At 49.9% G+C, this 21,939-nt stretch overlaps 2 non-coding genes across 2 annotated transcripts; one reads left to right on the top strand and one right to left on the bottom strand.

Moving 5' to 3' along the window:
* Positions 1 to 17,615: 17,615 nt before the first annotated feature.
* Positions 17,616 to 17,689, bottom strand: TRNAV-AAC. The gene has a single exon. It is a non-coding gene; the product is annotated as a tRNA-Val (tRNA).
* Positions 17,690 to 21,657: 3,968 nt separating this feature from the next.
* On the top strand, positions 21,658 to 21,729 carry TRNAP-CGG. Its single transcript has one exon. It is a non-coding gene; the product is annotated as a tRNA-Pro (tRNA).
* Positions 21,730 to 21,939: the final 210 nt, after the last annotated feature.

Below are 21,939 nucleotides of genomic sequence, written 5' to 3' on the forward strand. Positions count from 1 at the left end.
GACATTGCCTCTTTACCAATTGATGAAGAAGTCAGACAAGTTTGAGTGGACTCCTGAAGTTGATGCAGCGTTTGCAGAGCTCAAAGCTCTGCTCTCCACCCAGCCGGTGCTTGCTGCTCCAACCAGCAAAGAGCCTTTGCTGCTTTACATCGCAGCCACGGGACAAGTCGTCAGTACGGTACTTATGGTCGAGCGGGAAGAAGAAGGAAAAGCCTTCAAAGTTCAGCGCCTAGCATATTATGTTTCTGAAGTTTTGACCCCATCGAAGCAAAGATATCCTCATTATCAGAAGCTTGTATATGGGATTTATATGACCACAAAGAAGGTTGCTCACTACTTCTCTGATCATTCCATTACAGTCGTCAGCGACGCTCCATTGTCAGAGATCCTGCATAACAGAGATGCAACTGGTTGAGTGGCAAAATGGGCGATTGAACTCCTTCCTCTAGATATCAAATTTGAGGCAAAGAAAGCTATCAAGTCCCAAGCAATTGCAGATTTCGTCGCCGAGTGGATTGAACAGCAACTGCTGACTCAGGTTCACTCGGAGCATTAGACCATGTTCTTTGACGGTTCCAAAATGCTGAATGGTTCCGATGCTGGGGTAGTATTGGTCTCCCCCCGAGGAGATAAGCTCAGATATGTTCTTCAAATCCACTTTGATTCCTCCAATAACAAAGCAGAATATGAAGCACTTTTATATGGGTTGCGCATGGCCATTTCACTCGGCGTCCGTCGCCTCATGGTCTATGGCGACTCAGATTTGGTGGTTAATCAAGTGATGAAGGAGTGGGACGTCAGAAGTCCAGCCATGACTGGTTATTGCAATGAAGTGAGAAAGCTGGAGAAGAAATTCGAAGGGTTAGAACTTCATCACATACCCCGACTGGAAAATCAAGCAGCTAATGATTTGGCGAAAATAGGTTCCAAAAGAGAAGCCATTCCCAGCAATGTGTTTTTGGAACACATCCACACACCATCAGTTCAGGAAGATCCCTTCACTAAAGAAGCCCTGCAGCCAAAAAGTCCCATGGATCCGATTGAAGTTGAAGTTCCAGCTGTGGTCGACCTGATCATGGAAGTTTTGGTCATCACTCCCGACTGGACGGTACCGTACATCGCGTACATCCTAAGGAAAGAACTCCCAGAGGACGAAGAAGAGGCTCGACAGATCGTCCGTCGATCCAAGGCCTTTACAGTCATAAAGGGACAGTTGTATAGAGAAAGCGCAACTGGAGTCAGTCAGAAGTGTATAACACCAGAAGAAGGTCAGATAATCCTTGATGATATCCACTCGGGGACCTGTGGACATCATGCGTCCTCTCGGACCATTGTAGCTAAAGCATACCAAGCGGGATTCTACTGGCCAAGGGCGAATGAAATGGCGAAAGAGATAGTCGACAAATGTGAAGGATGTCAGTTTTACTCCAATATGTCGCACAAACCTGCGTCAGCCCTGAAAACCATTCTACTCGTCTGGCCCTTTGCTGTTTGGGGACTGGACATGGTTGGACCACTGAGAACGGGCAGGAGCGGCTTCACTCATGTGCAGGTAGCAGTCGACAAGTTCACCAAATGGATTGAAGGTAAGCCTAGAAAGAATCTTGATGCTTGCACTGCTATCAATTTCATCAGAGAGTTGATATTCAGATATGGAGTTCCACACAGCATCATCACTGACAATGGGTCAAACTTCGATTCTGACAAATTCAGAGCCTTTTGCGCCTCTCAAGGCACACGAGTCGACTACGCTTCAGTCGCTCACCCCTAGTCGAATGGACAAGCGGAAAGAGCAAACGGCTTAATTCTCAAAGGACTGAAACCCCGACTGATGCGCGATCTCAAGCACGCAGCAGGTGCATGGGTCGACGAGTGTCAGTGTCAAAACCGGCGGATCTCGGGTAGTGGGTCCCGAACTGTGCGTCTAGGCCGGATGGTAACAGGAGGCAGGGAACACGATGTTTTACCCAGGTTCGGGCCCTCTTGATGGAGGTAAAACCCTACGTCCTGCTTGATTAATATTGATGATATGGGTAGTACAAGAGTAGATCTACCACGAGATCAAGGAGGCTAAACCCTAGAAGCTAGCCTATGGTATGATTGTTGTATATGGAGTTGATTGCCTACGGACTACAACCCTCCGGTTTATATAGACAACGGATAGGGTTAGGGTTACATAGAGTCGGTTACAATGGTAGGAGATCTTGAATATCCGCATCGCCAAGCTTACCTTCCACGCCAAGGAAAGTCCCATCCGGACACGGGACGAAGTCTTCAATCTTGTATCTTCATAGTCCTGGAGTCCGGTTGAAGGTATAGTCTGGCTATCCGAACACCGCCTAATCCAGGACTCCCTCAGTAGCCCCCGAACCAGGCTTCAATGACGACGAGTCCGGCGCGCAGATTGTTCGGCATTGCAAGGCGGGTTCTTCTCCAAATCTTGTGTACCTGTAGGAATAATGTCCGATTTTTGTAATGTAGTGCTCCTCGGCTTCCACGCCCAATAATGGCCATCTTCCACGTGTCAAACGAATGCGAAAAGCCGGGGCGTTTTTACACCCACACCCCTAGCCGTATAAACGAGCCGCCTATTTAACGGGATGGGGATTTAGGTCCAAACCACATCTTCTCCTTTCCGCGAATTATCATCAGAGCACTTCCAGCAAAGGTCCATTCCAACATGACCAGCCGTCGCAGCTCCTCCCCTCGCCCCTCCGGTCCCAAACCCAGGGACTGGGAGAGTTGCACCATCCCGCATAGCGAGTTAGTGTCGCTTCAGGCCAAGGGATTTCTCCCTCAGGCATACATGGTCCCGGTCCGAGCCGGTCTCGCCACCTACAATGGCGGAAAACAAGCGGAGAGCACCCCCAATCCTTCTAAAGGAGAGCGGGTGTGCCTCGTCCCCTATCTAATAAGGGGACTGGGATTTCCAATTCATCCATTTCTCTGCGGGCTTCTGGAGTTCTACGGCCTCCAGCTGCACAATCTCACGCCCGCCTCCGTATTGCATATTGCGGGTTTCATCGCCCTTTGCGAGCTATTTTTAGGCGTTGAAGCTCATTTCGCACTATGGAAGAGGTTATTCTGCCTGGTGCCCCGTTCTCAAGAGGGGTCTATATACCAAGTGGGCAGAGCCGAAGTATGGCGCATCGCCGGGACCGGATACCTATCCGGAACCCCAAAGAAGGCATCCGAGGACTGGCCTTCAGAATGGTTTTACATAGATGACGTCCCACTACCGGACCCTATCCGGGTTGGTCTCCCTGAGTTCAACAGTGCTCCATTGAAGAAACGCTTGAGCTGGCGTCCGCGGAGCTCTCAGAGAGAAAGCGACAGAGATGTCCCTTACCTGATGGGCCGGATAAGACTGTTGGCTCATTCCGGACTAACCATGATTGGAGTCATGGCCGCATGCATTATGCGGGGGGTGCAGTCGCTTCAATATAGAGGCCACCCCATGTGGGATTTCAACGGGGAGGATGACGCCACAATTTATGGTCGTAAGGGGCCGGCCTCAGCCGCCGCCTTAGTAAAGATCTTATCCTCTTTGTACAAGGGAGAAAAGGAGGAATTCCTCCGCGTCAACCCGCGGGCCGGATTCAGTATGTACGATCCTCCAATTTGGGTAAGTGAACAATTGCGCTTGCCCGTTTGTTTTATACTCCCATGGTTAGATAGGTAGTCTAAAGACTTCAATGCAGGAACTACGACAGGAGGTGAAGGATATAAACAGCCGCCCTCCACAGCCTGAGGACCTAGAACGGTCCCTCAATCCGGACTCCGAAGAGGATCCGGACATATCGGTGGATCTTATCGACGGGGTGTTCCATCAGCTAAGCAAGGACAATACCTTGGTAGCCATTACGGCGGATTACCCAGGGTTAATCCCGGCCTCCCAGGTGACAAAAACCGGGGTCTTATTCCCTTGAAAGAGATTCCACCCTCACGTAGCCCGGTGTTTCTGACGACAGCCGTGTTTTGCAGGGGAGATTTCCGAGGCAGGAGGCCGAACCTGCGGCGGCTAGCCAACGAGGGGCCGCAGGGCCCCGTGGGGCAAAAAGGAATGTAGTCCGGACTGAGATGCCGGCACAAAGGTATAGTGCACCCTTTGTTTCCCTGGAGTTATTCTGTCAGGGCATATTAACGTTCGTGCTATCTTCAGAATGAAGAGACCTCGCCGGACTACATCCGGAGAGGTTGACAATCGGGCCTCCACCAGCCAGGCTCCAATGTCTGGGCAGGAAGCGGAGGCGAGCACAAGGCGCACACCGGACGCTCCTCCGACAGAGGATGCGGACAGGTTGTCTACCACAAATTCTGAAGTGGAGAGTGCCATGAACCACAGGCGTCGCCGGACAATTCTACGCGACGCTTGTTTCTCCCAAGAGGCTTTAGATGCCTTTAATTCGGGAGATGCGTACCTCCGTGCCACTCAAAATGGTTTAGCCAGAGCCACGGAGCAGTATGTAAAAGACATAGGGGTAAGAAAATTTTGGTTAAATATATATATATGCCAGTAGCCCCCGAGACTTCAAGCAGTTAGAGCAACTGATTTAAGGATCATGTAATATGCAGCTTCTTACAGAGAAGAATACCGTACTGTCCCAGGAGCTGGAAAAGTGCAAGGCCCAACTAGAGGCCGCACTAGCCGCAGCAGGGGAGCCCAAAGAGACCCCCTCAGGTAAGATACACTTCAAAAGATTAGTATTGTGCGGTGTGGATGTAAATCTGACAAATCATTTTGCAGATGGCGCCGGGCTCGATCCGGACAAGCAACAACTCTTACACCGGCTAAAGGCCGGTGAGAGTACGTTGACAAAGGTGAGGCGAGAGAAGAATGACCTTCAGGATGCCAACACCAAGCTGGACGTCGAACTTAAAGATGTTCGTGGCCAGCTGTCGGACTCCACGAAGGAGAATCAGCGGCTTCGACGCGGCATTTTTAGTAAGTGCTTGAACGAACTTTGAAAAAAGAGTTCGGCGAGGAAGTCGACTAACAGAGTAATGTCTGTAGGTATGCTCACAGGTCGTCCTGCAGAGGAGATGCCCGGTTCTAAGGGTGACCTTCTTCCCGAACTCTTGCAACTGCACGAGCGAATTCGGCAGGCAATGCGGGATATTGCCCAAGCCTTATGGCCTGCCCACTCCGTGCCCGAGGGCCTTGGAGAGCTTTCGGAGAAGCTGAAGGGAGCTCGGCGGCGCTTCCGGTTGTGGAAGATATCGGCCTGCCGACAAGGCGCTAGGGAGGCCTGGGCCATGGTGAAGACCCGTTTTACGAAGTCTGACCCAAACCACATGGCCGAGGTCGGACCAGTGGGGCCTGACGGGAAGGAGATCCCTGTAAGCTTAGTATACGGCCAAGTAGAGTTGGCCGCGAAGTATTCCCAGCAGGACTGTAAATTAGACAGCCTGTTAGATGGTATAGAAGAGGAATACAATCAGTCAGAATGACTATGTAATTTTGAATTGACATGTGTAATGCCTTCTAGCCGGATTGTAGATCGTTTGTCGTTGCCGACCTTTTCGCTTCAACCTCGGGACCTGACGGTCCGGAGTGTGTCCGAATACCCTAGCGGTTATATAAGAACCGGGGTATGCGTGGAGACCAGGCGTAGGGGTCATCAGTGCTTTATCAGACAAGTGCCCAACTAGTTATGTTATATTACATGGTTAGTAAGAAACATCTTCCAGAGAGAATAGTTCCGTTAAGGGTTCCTTTCGCTGGGAGGCATCCCCTAAGGTGCATGTCCAGACTGCGTGAAGAGACGCAGAAAAAAAAAGCATCTGGGGGCGCAAAAATGAGTAAAAAGATCGTCTTTTATTTCATCGACCGAATATTCCCTTAAGAACGCTAGCTTTCGGCTTCACCCAGTCTGAGGTACACATCCGGCTGACCCGGCAGTAACAATCGCAGAGGTGCTCCCTTTACCGCCTAGCCAAACAATCGGGAACGCAGGGGTAAGCACAGGAGCCAGGCAACCCAGCTTGGCCAAAACTTAAGTCATATCGATGCATATAATGGTGAAGAAAAAAGGTACATGCGGAAGTTTGACGCATGTGTTGGGCGTGAAGCCCGTATAAATAAGCTTCTTTTAAAGAAGCCCCCAGGTTTAATGAGCGCGAGTGGCACGTCACTAGATGAGCCTTTAAGGGCTATGAAAGAAAAAAGGGGAAGGAGAGAAATGTAAGACAGAAAAATACAAAAAGGGATGGACAGAGGAAGGAGACGAACACAGAGTCCGGCGCTAGGCATAGAATCTTCGGAGACGGGTGGCGTTCCACGGGTTCGGCTCGAGTCGGTTGTTCGACGCATCTCGCAGGCGGTACGCCCCACCAGTCAGGACTTGGTCGATTATGAATGGACCTTCCCACTTGGGCTTGAGTTTGTCCTTTTTCTTATCCGGCAGGCGTAGAACTAGTTCGCCAACATTGTAATTTTTGGCCCGTACTTCTCTGCTTTGATATCTTCGGGCCTGCTGTTGATAAAATGCGGAATGGGCTTTTGCCACATCGCGCCGTATTTATAGCCTTTGAATCCGGCATTGACTTGAGCGTTCGGTGTTTCCGTTGACCGTAATTACTCCTCAAGGGCCTGGCATCTTGAGCTTGAGATATGCGTAGTGCGGCACCACATTGAACTTTGCGAATGCGGTTCGTCCGAGCAGGGCGTGATAGCCACTGCGGAACAGGACTATATCGAAGATTAACTCTTTGCTTCGGAAATTGTCCGGGGATCCAAAGACCACGTCAAGTGTTACTGAGCCTGTACAGTTGGCTTCTACACCTGGTATAACGCCTTTAAAGGTCGTTCTTGTGGGCTTAATCCTTGAGGGATCTATGCCCATTTTCCGCACTGTATCCTGATAAAGCAGGTTCAGGCTACTGCCGCCGTCCATGAGGACTCTTGTGAGATGAAATCCGTCAATGATTGGGTCGAGAACCAATGCGGTGAAGCCGCCATGACGGATGCTAGTGGTATGGTCCCTTCGATCAAAAGTGATCGGGCAGGAGGACCATGGGTTGAACTTTGGGGTGACTGGCTCCATTGCGTATACGTCCCGTAGCGCACGCTTCCGCTCCCGCTTGGGAATGTGGGTTGCGTATATCATGTTCACCGTCCGCACTTGTGGGGGAAAGCCCTTCTGTCCATTGTTGTTCGGCGGCTTGGGCTCCTCGTCATCGCTGTGCAGCCCCTTGTCTCTGTTTTCGGCCCTTAACTTGCCTGCCTGCTTGAACACCCAACAATCCCTGTTAGTGTGATTGGCTGGCCTTTCGGGGGTGCCATGTATCTGGCACAAGCGATCGAGTATTCGGTCCAAACTGGACGGGCCCTGAGTATTCTTTTTGAATGGCTTTTTCCGCTGACCGGATTTATAGCCTTTGAATCCGGCATTGACTGCCGTGTCTTCATTGCTGTCGCTGCTAATGCGGCGTTTTTGCTTATTCCGACGTGTCCTGCCACTTTTGTCCTTAGTATTCGAATTACCAGGGTTCTTTGATAAGTTGTTCCTGCGAGCTAGCCAGCTGTCTTCTCCCGCGCAAAAGCGGGTCATGAGTGTCGTGAGGGCTGCCATGGATTTCGGCTTTTCCTGTCCTAGGTGCCGGGCAAGCCACTTGTCGCGGATGTTATGCTTGAAGGCTGCTAGGGCCTCTGCGTCCGGACAGTCGACTATCTGGTTTTTCTTTGTTAGGAACCATGTCCAGAATTGTCTGGCCGATTCCTCTGGCTGCTGAATTATGTGGCTTAAGTCGTCGGCATCCGGTGGTCGCACGTAAGTGCCCTGGAAGTTGTCGAGGAATGCGGCTTCCAGGTCCTCCCAAGAACCGATTGAGTCTGCTGGCAAGCTGTTAAGCCAATGCCGGGCCGGTCCTTTAAGTTTGAGCGGGAGGTATTTGATGGCGTGTAGATCATCGTCGCGTGCCATGTGGATGTGAAGGAGATAATCCTCGATCCATACTGCCGGGTCTGTTGTGCCATCGTATGATTCGATGTTTACGGGTTTGAAACCCTTTGGGATTTTATGATCCATTACTTCATTCGTGAAGCATAGCGGGTGCGCGGCGCCTCTGTACTGGGCTATATCACGACGCAGCACGGAAGAGCTATGTCTGTTGTGTTCGGCCCGGCCAGATTTGTTGTATCCGGAGTGAAGATCATTGTCACATGCCGTAGGGCGCCTGCGCGATCCGTAGATCGATATTGTTTGTCTTGCCTTATCCTCCAGTATGTCTTGCAGGTCGGGCGCATTTTCCCGTGCCTTAGTTGAGCGGCGTCGGGGCATGGCTTGGGTGGAGGGCCGAGAGGCCTCTCTGTCGCGGCCGCGAGGTGGCCGGTCTGCCATGTCATGCGCTGGTGATGTAGGTTCTTCCTCCTCTGATCGGGGTAGCGGCCTGCGCTTCGGGTAACTCTTGGAGGGGCGTTCGAGTTCATACTCTTCGGCCGCAAGGACTTCAGTCCATCTGTCAGCTAGCAAATCTTGGGCAGCTCTAAGCTGTTGCTGCTTTTTCTTGAGGCTGCTTGCCGTGGCTAAAAGCCTGCATTTAAAATGCTCTTGTTTGGGGGGTCTGATGGTATGACGAATTCGTCATCATCGAGGCTTGCCTCGTCTTCGGAGGGAGGCGTATAGTTATCATCCTCGACCTCTCGGTCTGCCGCTCTCTCATGAGGGCTGGCTTCTCCATCTTCCTGTGCCGAATCTTGCTGAGGTGGGTCTTCTTCGGCGCTATCCGGGGTAGTATTATCTCCCGTGCCAGAAACACCGTTTTTGCTTTGGCGGGATTTAGAGCGGCGCCGCTGACGCCGGCGCTTTGGCTGTTTCTTGGGGGCGTCATCCCCCACTGTTCCATCGCCATCTCCATCTTTTGGAGTATCCACCATATATATGTCATATGACGAGGTGGCCTTCCAGCGCCCTACAGGTGCTGGTTCCTCTTCGTCTCCTAAATCGTCATCCATGCCGTCGATGTCTTCGGAGCTGAAGTCAAGCATGTCGGTTAGATCGTCGACAGTGGCTACAAAGTGGGTGGTGGGTGGGCTTTGAATTTCCTCATCGTCCGTATCCCACCCTCGCTGACCGTAGTCCGGCCAGGGCTCTCCTGATAAAGAGAGAGAGACTTAAGAGAATTCAGGATGTCACCAAAAGGAGAATGCTGAAAGATGTCTGCGGTGGTGAACTCCATTATCGGCGCCCAATCGGATTCGATTGGCAGGGGCGCGGGGGGTTCGGAGTTCGGATCCTCGGAGTCACGGGACGTGCAGAGTGTGGGGCTAGCGTTCGGCTCGATCGCTTTCGGGATCGCAGCCCCTGAGGTGACGTCCAACCGCTCATCCTCGATTGGCGCAATAGGCTCCGAGTTAGGGGTCGGAACCGATGCGTGTGCGGCCTCCAGGACACTGTCCGGGGGCAGAGCTAGATCATGCCCCACGAGGTAGTGCGGCGCACTTGGCCGTGGCTCGAACCCGTCGAAGATCAAGTCTCCGCGGATGTCAGCCGTGTAGTTTAAGCTTCCAAACCTGACTTGATGGCCAGGGGCGTAGCTTTCGATCTGCTCCAGGTGGCCGAGCGAATTGGCCCGCAGAGCGAAGCCGCCGAAGACGAAGATCTGTCCAGGGAGAAAAGTCTCACCCTGGACCGCATCGTTGTTGATGATCAAAGGAGCCATCGGGCCTAAAGGCGACGACACAGAGGAACTCTCAATGAAAGCACCAATGTCGGTGTCAAAACCGGCGGATCTCGGGTAGTGCGTCCCGAACTGTGCGTCTAGGCCGGTTGGTAACAGGAGGCAGGGAACACGATGTTTTACCCAGGTTCGGGCCCTCTTGATGGAGGTAAAACCCTACGTCCTGCTTGATTAATATTGATGATATGGGTAGTACAAGAGTAGATCTACCATGAGATCAAGGAGGCTAAACCCTAGAAGCTAGCCTATGGTATGATTGTTGTATATGGAGTTGATTGCCTACAGACTACAACCCTCCGGTTTATATAGACACTGGATAGGGTTAGGGTTACATAGAGTCGGTTACAATGGTAGGAGATCTTGAATATCCGCATCGCCAAGCTTACCTTCCACGCCAAGGAAAGTCCCATCCGGACACGGGACGAAGTCTTCAATCTTGTATCTTCATAGTCCTGGAGTCCGGTTGAAGGTGTAGTCCGGCTATCCGAACACCCCCTAATCCAGGACTCCATCAACGAGCTTCCATCAATTCTTTGGGGATTGAGGACACCCCCGAACCGATCGACTGGAAGAACCCCAATCTTTCTGGTCTACGGAGCTGAAGCAGTTTTGCCGAGTGACCTGCTTCACAACGCACCCCGAGTCGAGCTCTACTCTGAAGATGAAGCAGAACAAGCCCGGCAGGACGCAGTCGACCTCCTGGAAGAAGAAAGAGAAATGGCCATGATCCCATCGACCATCTATCAGCAAGACTTGCGTCGATTCCGTGCCATAAATGTGAAGAGTCGAGCCTTTCAAGAAGGAGACTTGGTCCTCCGAGTGGATCAACAGAAACCACACAAACTCGCTCCTACTTGGGAAGGCCCCTTCATAGTCACCAGAGTCCTCCACAATGGAGCGTACCACCATTATAATGTCGATCGCCAGATTGATGAGCCACGAGCCTGGAATGCGGAGCTGCTCCGCCCCTTTTATACTTGAATTCTCACTCGGATGAGATGTAATAAGAAAAACTTCTGTAGTTTATCTATCAAAGACAAGAGCGTTATAATTTTCCCAGTGATTGTTATTGTTTTTGTTTGCGTGAGAAATCCCCCAGTGGGTGGCTTAGCTGCGAATCCGTTTCGCCTAAGTTTGTAAAAATAATTTCCTACCGAGTGGTGAGCCAGCCTCTCACTCGGGGGCTTAGCTGCGAACCCGTTTCGCCTAAGTGTTTGAAAATCCTACCGAGTGGAGAGCGACCCTCCCACTCGGGGGCTTAGCTGTAGTCCAGTACTCGCCTAAGTATTTGAAAATCCTACCGAGTGGAGAGCGACTGTCGGTGTCAAAACTGGTGGATCTTGGGTAGGGGGTCCCGAACTATGCGTCTAGGCCGGATGGTAACAGGAGGCAAGGGACACGAAGTTTTACCCAGGTTCGGGCCCTCTTAATGGAGGTAAAACCCTACGTCTTGCTTGATTAATATTGACAATATGGGTAGTACAAGAGTAGATCTACCACGAGATCGGAGAGGCTAAACCCTAGAAGCTAGCCTATGGTATGATTGTTGTTATGTATGTTGTCCTACGGACTAAAGCCCTCTGGTTTATATAGACATCGGAGAGGGTTAGGGTTACACAAAGTCGGTTACAATGGTAGGAGATCTACATATCCGTATCGCCAAGCTTGTCTTCCACGCCAAGGAAAGTCCCTTCCGGACATGGGACGAAGTCTTCAATCTTGTATCTTCATTGTCCAGGAGTCCGGCTGAAGGTATAGTCCGGCCATCCGGACACCCCCTAACCCAGGACTCCCTCAGTAGCCCCTGAACCAGGCTTCAATGACGACGAGCCTGGCGCGCAGATTATCCTCGGCATTGCAAGGTGGGTTCCTCCTCCAAGCACTTCATAGAAGATTCTGAACACAAAGATAGTGTCCGGCTCTACAAAATAAGTTTCCACATATTGCCATAGAGAGAATAATATTTACACAAATCTAATCTGCTGACGTATTCCGTAGTGTGACACACCACGGCCAAGCCTTTATTCGAATCGTTTTATTATCCCACCTCAGCGCGTCATGCGAGGCGGTTTCCTTGGCACGTCTTGTTAAAGCAGAGATCATGTCCCCTTATTCCGGGATTCTCATCAATACGGGCGTGGGTAACCCAACCGCGCCATTGATTACGGCGCTTGGAGATAAGCGAGTTTTACCAGGCTGGTGGGGACACGTAGTTGCATCCACCCATATAAGGGGATAAGGATCCACCTTTTCACCTACGCCTTCTTCCTCCTTTGCATATCCATTTTCGCGCACTCGAGCTCCAGTGCCCAAGTCCGCACTCCCCACCTCAACCTTCTCCAGCCATGTCCGGAGCGGGAGGCAAGTGGATGGTCTCCTCCGTCACGGAGGGACACATCAAAAAACTAAGGAAGGCCGGATACTTGTCTAACGACATCGCGTACCGGCTTCCCGAAGAGGGGTAGCTCCTCCCCCCCCCAAGGCCCCATGAGAGGGTAGTGTTCCTTCCCCACTACCTCCGCGGACTGGGCTTTCCTATCCACCCATTCGTCCGGGGACTCATGTTCTACTACGGCCTGGATTTCCATGATCTGGCCCCGAACTTCATCCTCAACATCTCGGCATTTATTGTCATGTGCGAGGCTTTCCTCCGCATCCGCCCCCATTTCGGCCTATGGCTCAAGACTTTCAATGTCAAGCCGAAGGTGGTGCGCGGAAACCAGGCGGAGTGCGGAGGCGCCATGGTGGGCAAGATGCACAATGTCTTATGGCTCGAGGGCTCCTTTGTGGAGACCCTGAAGGGGTGGCAATCGGGGTGGTTTTACATCACCGAGCCGCGCGACCCTGAGTGGGTCGCAGCCCCCGAGTTCCGGTCCGGACCCCCAACGCGGCTCACGTCCTAGAAAGAGACGGGCCTGTCGTGGGGCAGCAAAGGAGAGGTGACTGGACTGCAAACATGCATCCAAACCCTGGTGAACAAGCAGCTCAAGCTTGTCAACGTAGTCCAGGTTATGCTCATCCGCTGGATCCTCCCGTGCCAGCAACGGGCCTTCAGTCTGTGGGAGTTCAACCCGGCATGGCACCGAACTCTGAGCAGGCTCTTCGACACGACGTACGAAGATGCCTGGAAGGTGCTTTTCAAGGGCGCCGAGGCTCCCGCATCCGCTACTGAGGATCACGGATTCAGCGCGCAGCGTCACGCTAGCGCGGTAAGTTGTTTGTACCTTTTACAGGGTATTGGTTTTTCATGGTTTAACTCTATGCGGGATCTAAGCTCCCTTACCTTTGACAGGATTGGCAGGCGAAGTCCGGACAGATCGACTGTCCGGCCCCTTTGCCCGAAGACCCAGCCGATGCCCGCTTGGCGAAGCTACTGGTTCCGGCACCCTCTGTGGTGCCGGAGAAGAAGGCCACGAAGAAGGCCACGGGGACTCGAAAAAGTGCCCGGCACCAGGAGGTGTCGGGTTCATCATCCGACGGCTCCAAGGCGCATTCCTCCCGTGAAGACAAGGAGGAGGAAGAAGAGACCTCTCCCCCTCCAGTGGGGGAGAGAAGAAACGGAAGGCCGCCCTCACTGGGGAGGCCAAAGGGTCCAAGAAGGGGAAAACCCTTCCTCCGGACTACTCCACCACCGCTGATGACAACGGAGAGGATTGGCCGCTCAGGGCCAAGCCCCTGGCGAAATCGTAAGTATCCGGATACCAGAGTAATTCATAGTATTCCTTTATTGCACAGCTTTCCCTTATGTCGAATATGATTATGCAGCCCACCCAAAGACCGGCTCGACACGTCGTCGAGCGGTTCACTGGACTCGTAGGATGTGAATTCGCTTCCGGCGGCTACCTCCCCCCGCCCTACGGACGACGCTGAAGTGTTGTCCCAACAGGTTCCAAGCCAGGAGGAGGTGGTCCTAGAGGCGCCGCAGGCGACCTCCCGGACTCCAGGAGTAAAGGGGATAAAACCCCCCAGGGCTCCAAGTCTGGCTCTAGGCCGGACACTGCTCCAGAACCTTCAAAGGTTCCAGAGTCCGGCGGGCGACCTCCTTCCAAGAGGAGCAAGCCCACCGTGTCGGTGACCCCCGTCCAACCGGAGGCTCCAGACAATCTGTTGGAGGTGCTCAAAGGCGCCTCAATCGACGAGGAGCACCGCACCATTATGAGTGTGGTGGTCCAGAAGGTTCAGTCCGCCAAGAGTGGACTGACTGAAGCTTGTGCTAGCCTTTTAACAGGCTTTGAGGTAAGTAAAGAATGTGTAAATAATATTACCGCATAGACAGTAGCCCCTGATGCTCTGTTTGGCGTTCAGGAAGAAAAGCCGAATAGAGGATCAAATAAAATTTGCAGGAGTCTAACAAAAAGGAGTCAATATGCGTATGCAGGCTTCTCTGCTGGCGTCCGCCGTACTGACTGCGGAAGTGGACACGCTAAAGCAGAACCTCGAGCAGTCCGAGCAAGAGCTCGGGCGTGCCAAGAAGCAGCTCGAGGACAAGGAAGGTAAGAAATACCTTGTTTAAATATATATTAAAAAGGTGCAATTGCAAAAAATGATAGGATCATCGTGGCTATTGTAGGGGCCACGTCTGAGGTGGCGACCCTTAAGCAAGCGCTACTCGAGGCCGAGAAGAAGGCGGCCACGGAGCGCACCGAGCGGGAGAAGTATGAGGCCCAGGTTGGCAAGGTGCGGCAAGAGCTCCAGGCTCTCATGAAAAAGCATGAGAGTTTGGAGCTTGACTCAAAGACGTGAGCGTCCGAGCTCGCGGTGGCTATTAAAAATGCCAAGTCTGCCAAGGCCGAATCCCAGAAGACCATCCAGGAGTTGGATGCGGTGAAAAAGATAGCGGTGGGTAAGGCATTCTTTATGCAAAGCAAACACATAAACGTGAGTTACTTGTTACTTACCCGAATCCAGGAGCGTTCACAGATCTTCCCCGTAGCGTGTCCGATGCCGCCGCATTCTATCGAGCCGAGGAGGGCAGCTCGACCGAGAAGGTGTTCTGGTCTCAGTATGCTGAGGCCGGACACCCCGTGCCCCTGAGCGACCAGCTGAAGCAACTGGTCGAGCTCCACAAGGCGGCCGAACAGGCCATGAAGGGCTTCATAGTTCGGCTATGGCCTGGAGAGGTTCTGCCTGGGAGCTATTTTGGGCTGGTGCGGCGGCTGGTGGGGGCCTGTCCAAGGCTCGAAGTCATCAAGCGCTCCGTATGCATTGAAGGTGCCCGTGGGGCCCTTGCCTATGCTAAGGTGCACTGGGGCAAGCTGGATGCTGAGAAGCTTGTGAAGGACGGGCCACCGCCGGGGAAAGAGCATCGCAAGCCCGAGAATTATTATAAGGATGTTCTGAAGGGTGCCTGCCTTATGGCGGATGAATGTTCCAGGGATGTAATTTTTTTAGTAAAACTCGCTCATTTTGTCTTGTGCGCTGAAAACTTGTTCATATGCGCTAAGCAATGCTGTTGGAATTTAAAATATTACCTTCTGTGTGGTTGTTTATCAATTCTGAGAGATGGCGAGTCGTCGACTTCTGCCCCCGTGCCGCTAGTGCTGGGGTGTTCGGGGATAAACCTGAGCGCTCTTTTTCCCATGTTTGGGTCCTTCGAGGGAGGCGCTCAGCACAACGAACAAGGCAATCGGACTATAATGCGTGAACACTCTTACTTAGCCATAGAATTCTATAATTTTAAATTTCGGCGAAGCCCCTAGTATTCGGAAGACCGAGTTCGGGGCGCTATCCACGCCTTGGTTGGACAGAGCCGACTCCTCGCTCCAAGCGGCATAAGTCTTTAGGGACTCGAAAAACCTCTCGAACAGCGACCAGCTCTCGCTTCATCATGACAGTCAGTTTTAGCTTTTCTCTACTGAGGTGCTCGACCCAGCTCAACTAGGGCACAATCGCAGTAGTTCTCCTAGTGCTACCTTAGCCGACATAGCGGAACGTAAGGCACCAAAACATAGGAGCCGGGCAAACCCAACTATTGACCCAAGACATGATTCGGAGCCGATGCATATAATGCTATAAGTTCGGGGTGCAGAGCACTTGTTAAGGAGAATAGCAGTAGCGCTCGGAGGGGATGAGCGCTACTGCTAAGTGTAAGCACGCAAAACTACATTGTTTGTCAATGCAAAAATACGTTGGCCATCAATGATCTTTTTGTGTACAATCTGAATTATCAATGTGAGTCCTCTCTGGTAGGAACCGGAGAAGACTCATATTGCGGCCACAAATTCTACACATAGAGTTCAGTGAAGACCAAGTGGTTGTGATAGTTTGAGAAGTAACATATTTAAAGTGGTAAACAGCCTGCTCGCGGAGCGAGGTGGGACTAAACTTGTGGGCTGAACTAGCAGTAGCGAGTTTTATAGAAGTGCGCTGCTGCTAACATCTATAGCAGTAGCGCGGTACACTGTATGGCGCTACTGCTATAACTAGCTGGACGACGAGGTCATGACAATTAGAGCAGTAGCGCGGTTTAGAGATGACGCACTACTGTTATTTTTCTTTCAGCAGCGCGTTCTTCTAGCATGCGTTGCTGCTAAATAGCAGTAGCTTCGTATTTTGAAGAGCACTGCTGGAAATATTCTGTGTATAAGGTTTCCCTAGTAGTGAATGGTTGTGATAGTTGGGGAAATAACATATTTAAGGTGGTGAAAACCCTGTTAGCGGAGTGAGGTGAGACTAAAAAACCGCTGCAGAAAGAATCAACTAAAAACCTCTAATACCGGTTTGTGGCATTGAACCGGTACTAAAGATGCTGGTGGGCCCCAGCCTGACCATAGTGTGCCATAGCCTCTTTAGTACCGGTTCATGGCACGAACCGGTACTAAAGGTTCGCCACGAACCGGTACTAATGATCTCCGTTCGCCTAGCCGTTGGAACCGGCACTAATGGTCTTCACATTAGGCCCTTTTTCTACTAGTGGTTGTTTTCCTAAAACAATAGTTATAAATAATAATCAAATAATCAAACTTTGATTAGACCTAACGTTACTGTATCATAGTTATAACAACTGAAATAGTCATATTATACGCATGGTAGTGAACTGAACCTCAAGTCCACTATAGTTTGGTTTCCTGTTCACACGACTTCCCCTCTGAAGTCTCTTTGTTTTAACATGTACAGGATTCAGTTTCAAGAGGCGGTGGGGAACTTCAGTTTTAACATGTACCGTCCCGTGAGCATTCAGGAATGCAAGTGTGAAAGAAAGCCTTTTGCTTCCCTTTCTTCTGGAGGAATCTTATAAATTTGCAACACAAATCTGTTGAGATGTGTAGATTGAATACTCTGCTTACTGTAATAATTTTATTTACCGTAGAATTTGTGGAAAAGAAGAACATCATCTTACTATGGCTGGGTTATTGCGAACCGTAGTTTTGTCCCACAATTTAGTTGGAAAGCCGCTAGGTGGCAAAGGATTAATAGAGAAAGTGTAATAAGCTGTAACACAAAGAGAAGGGATTGCGGGTTGCTGTGGGGTTGGATATATCTTTGGACAAACCTCTCCACTGTACAGCTGCATGTGGAGCATTTTTCATTGGATACTTGAGGCTGCATATTTACAAATTTTATCTAGATACTTGAGGCTATTTATATCCCAAAACCAGTAGGGCCTGGTATACTTATGAAACTTGTTGCCCGAGTGTTTCAACTTTCAAGAGATGTCAGGTTTGAGAGCCGAAGAGAGTTAGGGCTATTTGTAAGCTGGAAAAAGGGAAGACAGAGAAATTTCAGAGTTAGCATGTGATCTCCACAGTGGGCTGGCTGTGATCTCCAACTCCAGCGTCTCTCTTCTGTGAATGATTCTGAACTCCGGTGTCTCTCTTCTTTCATCTGATGCGAATTCATATAGTATATAGAGGTAAAAAGAACTCTCTTCTTTCATCTGATGCGAATTCATATAGTATATATAGAGGTAAAAAGAAAAAGTAGCAAAAAAATAATGGCTTCGCCCGGGTTTGAAACAGAGACCTTCAGTGTGTTAGACTAACGTGATAACCAACTACACCACGAAACCTTGCTGATATTTTTCCTATTTAGCACATATTGGATGCAAGGCTGATCTAATTGTTGACACGAGAGCTTTTCTACACACTTGCTTCTTCTTTTCCCGTGAGCATGTATATTTATTTCTTTAAGTGGTCAACATTAGAATGGTTCATATATTCATATCACATGCTTCTTACAGTCTATAATTTTTCTACCATATCTACCAGAAAGTATGATTCGGTACATATGACACATGCTTGTAATGATTTGGGACGAGTTGGCAAAAGAAACAAAAACTGAGATAAATTCCACTTTTACCCCATGTTTCACGTTTATGATAGATTTTACCCATTTTTTGAAAGAATCTCAATTTATACCCCCATTGATGCACTTTGTGCCACATTTTTCCCTCTGCCAATTTTTTTCATATTTTGTGCTGACTTGGCATGCCGTGTAGGCAGTTTGTTAATTTGTCCTGATTTTCATTCTGGGTTTATTTTTTTTGGGAAAAGCTTATCATCACCCGGCGGATCACAGCAGCAGCGTCCGCCACCTCCAATGCATGACACATGTTCAGTGAGGGCTCGTATACCGTCCTTCATTGAACGCGCTTTTGCAACAGAGGCTATGTTTCTGAAAATATGTGATGTTGCAATAGCTTACGACGGGTCTATGTTTTACAAAAAAATCTCGGTCGTGAAAATTTTCTGCAACCAGACCTCAGTTGCAAAAAAAAATTGCAACAAGATCTCAGTTGCAAAAAAATTTGCAACAATACATCTGCTACAAAAAATTTCTAAAACAAGATCTATATTTCAGAAATAATTCTGCAACAAGGCTTGTGTTGCGGTAGTGAAAGCGCGCTCAGCTCAGCTTGATGCGGTAAATCGGATGGCTCGCGACCCGGCTGATCTTTTTAAAAGATCAGCCGGCGGATGCGTAGCACGCCCCTTATTTTTTTTTGGCGTCGAATGGGTTTGCTCTCGGTTCCCCACTTAGTCACATTTTTCTATAACCCAACTTTATAAATAAAGCCAACCAACCAGTTCACAACAGACAAAGTTAAGAGGGTAACACAGCCAATAGACCAGGTCGCTAAACAGCCATAGCAGATAGAACAACAAAGTTTATGGTGCGCAGGCTAACAACCTTACAACCAAAAGCGTAATGCGTGAATAACAACAACACGACAACTGCGAAGAAGGAGCCTGCACTCTGGGAGACAGGAAGCTTACTGCAGATTTATCCGGCGAGATCAACACAGCTCCGTGGCGTCGATGTCGCGGCACTTAACCAATGACTTCCAGTGTTGCATTAGGATTAAAGATTTGAAAATAATGTCAACAGGTTTAGACGGGAACACATGCTCAATAGTAAATTTATCCTAGCTGTCCAAAGGGCGCAACTGGCAGCAGCGAAACCAAACCAGGACTGGCGTCTCTCTGACGACAATGAATTGACAAACGGCAGAAGCTGAGAGAAGGATCGAGGTGACCAGCTAACATCTAGCCATGACCAGATCGATGTAGCTCTAGATCAAGGACGTGAAGTCACAAGGAAAAATAGTATGGTCAGCATCGTCCACCCGAGAACAAAGAGAGCAATGAGCCGAATCCCTGCCATTACATTTTTACATTTTCTAATCTGATCCGCAGCTGGCAACTTGCCACGAATAGCTTCCTAGAGAAAGATTTTGATTTTCAATGAACACGAGCGCGCCAAATGTCATTAAACTTGGAAGAAGAAGAGCCAGTGATCATACGCTGATATAAAGACTTAACCGAAAACAAGCTAGAGGAAGTATGGGGCCAAATCACCGAATCCAACACCTCCGAGAGTGAAGGGAAGATGGCAGCGAGACGATGCCAGTCTTCCAACACTACAAGAGATAAGGAACCATGAAAGCCCATGTCCGAATTATTACTAGCCAAATCCGATGTGGAAATATCTAGATTGCCACAAAACAAAAATAAAACAGGGAAAGTAGATCAAAGGGGGGGGGGGGGGGGGGAAATTCCCAAGTCACCAGTCAAGCCAGAAATGCATCGATTGCCCATCATTAAAAACAAATTTCGCATGCGCATGAAAGTCTTCATTAACAACAATTTTCGGATGATCAAGAGAATATTCAATTCCATAAAGGGATGGAGAAGCGGGGCGGACATGAAAATTGGAGCACACAACCGATCCCAGGGGACTAGCACCAATCCCAGGCGCAGGAGGAACAGGAGCCAGATAAGCTTCCACTTCAACAACCCCATCCTTAGCCCCGCCACCATAGGAGCAAGGTTGGGATAGAGTTGTTTCAGAATAGGGCCAAGATCATCCCACTCCTTTTGGGATGAAGGCGGGCAAAGACTCACTCCACCCATACTTCCACCATTGTTCTGATCCTCATGAGTCGCAGGTAAAGCAACACTGGGAGCCTGACTCGCAGCCTGACCTTCAACACAGATGTTGATGCGAAAAGCTTTAGAATCAGGGAACACCTCAATGAGTCCACGAACACAATCCCGAGCCCAATCTAGAGTTCTAGACAAGGACTCTTCGTCAACAAAGATATGTTTACCAATGAGCTCTCGAAAAGCTAGCAAGCAAGGTTTGTTTCACATCTCCGGAGGAACATCATCAAGCAGCACACAAGTATCAATCGGATTGCCAAACAAACGATCAACATCAACAACCTCCTTCACCGAGACCACAAGCTGGTTCAAAGGCAGGGCGAAGCTCGTACATTTAGATAGCATCTTCGAACTTTCTTGCAAGGGAAAAATGACACCAAATTCGGTCTGTGAAATTGGCTGCAACTGCCAATCCCATCCCTCAAGCCCCATTCACGTAACTCATCTGCAATCATTTGAAGAGGCACACTAGCGGACTGTACGGAAATGACATCAACATTTCTGATGGGTGGTGCGGCCCACCACCCACCCCGAAGAAGCTGCATCCAGGGAGGCCGATACCATACTGCTTGACCATAGGCGGCTTCGAAAGGTTAATGCATCCAACAAAAAGATGACCTTCAAAGCGACAGATCAGGCAAAATGGACGAAACTGACGGTGTGACTGAAAGTGACCCGATCTATGGCAAGAAAAACACGTCAAGGTAGACGGACCAAAACTAGAAAACAAACCACCAGCAGACGCAACAAGACATGAGCTAGGATGGGGAAGAGGGAGGAGACCAACACTAGAGCCAATGGGAGCACCGGGAGAATAATGAGGTTGGAACTTGCAAAATTTGTTCAGCTGGTTGTTATTGTAAGAATTGTTCAAACCACCCGCGTGAGGATTGGATTTGAATTGACCAGGACCCGGACCAAATCCACGGCCAGCACCATTGCAGGAGGATCAGGCCAAGAGCCCGCGCCAACCGGGCAAGCCTCATCGAGACGAGGAGCTAGAGCACCCGACACATCAGCTTCCCAAGGATACAGAGCACAGGAGTCAAGAGGAAGAGGAAGCGCCATGAGGAAGTGCGCCGCCTCCAACCGTTCCTCCTCCAATGCCCCATGATCCTTACCCTTTTCCTCCTCGCATACTCTTGAAAATACCATAATGCATAGAATTTGCATCCTACGGTAAAGAATGCACACATACACTTTTGTTGCCTAGTCGGTGGCTTCAGTCTTACTATTGTATGACTTTGTAAGGTCTTGTGTGAATAATTAATAAAGTGGCTGCATGCATCGTCTAGATGCAGAGGCCGGGGTCCTTCTCCATTTCAAAAAAAAAAACAAGCAGGCAATTAGCGGCGAGGAACAACAACTTCAAAGCACACCCAGACCCAACCAGCGTACACAGATGCCTATTAATCTATTTAAGGCCCAAAAAAACTCAGAATTAAGCATGGCGAAATCTTCCATTCTCGGCTCGATTACGATGAATCAGTTTCAGGTCAAGCTGTTTTGACGAGATCTTCTAAAAGACAGAAAAAGAGAAGATGTTGCTTAACTTTATTTAAATAGTGCCGCTGCCTAATTAAGGCATGAAACAGGGCGTTTGGTCTAGTGGTACGATTCTCGCTTCGGGTGCGAGAGGTCCCGAGTTCGATTCTCGGAACGCCCCTGTTTTTTCTTGTCAGGGTTTGGTGTGGGCTGGGCTTTTCTACGAGCTGGAGCGCATGCACAGCACCTCAGAAAAAAAAGCAGATAGGCTGTTCTTTCTCAAAAAAAAAACATATAGGCTGTTGGGCTAACTGTCCTAATTATCAATCAACCGCGGAACCACTAGTACTTCGCCCAAAAAAGTTCCTTCTTGAAAAAACAAAACAAAATC

This window comes from Triticum urartu, chromosome 6, assembly GCF_003073215.2.
Source record: "Triticum urartu cultivar G1812 chromosome 6, Tu2.1, whole genome shotgun sequence".
Lineage (NCBI taxonomy): Eukaryota > Viridiplantae > Streptophyta > Magnoliopsida > Poales > Poaceae > Triticum > Triticum urartu.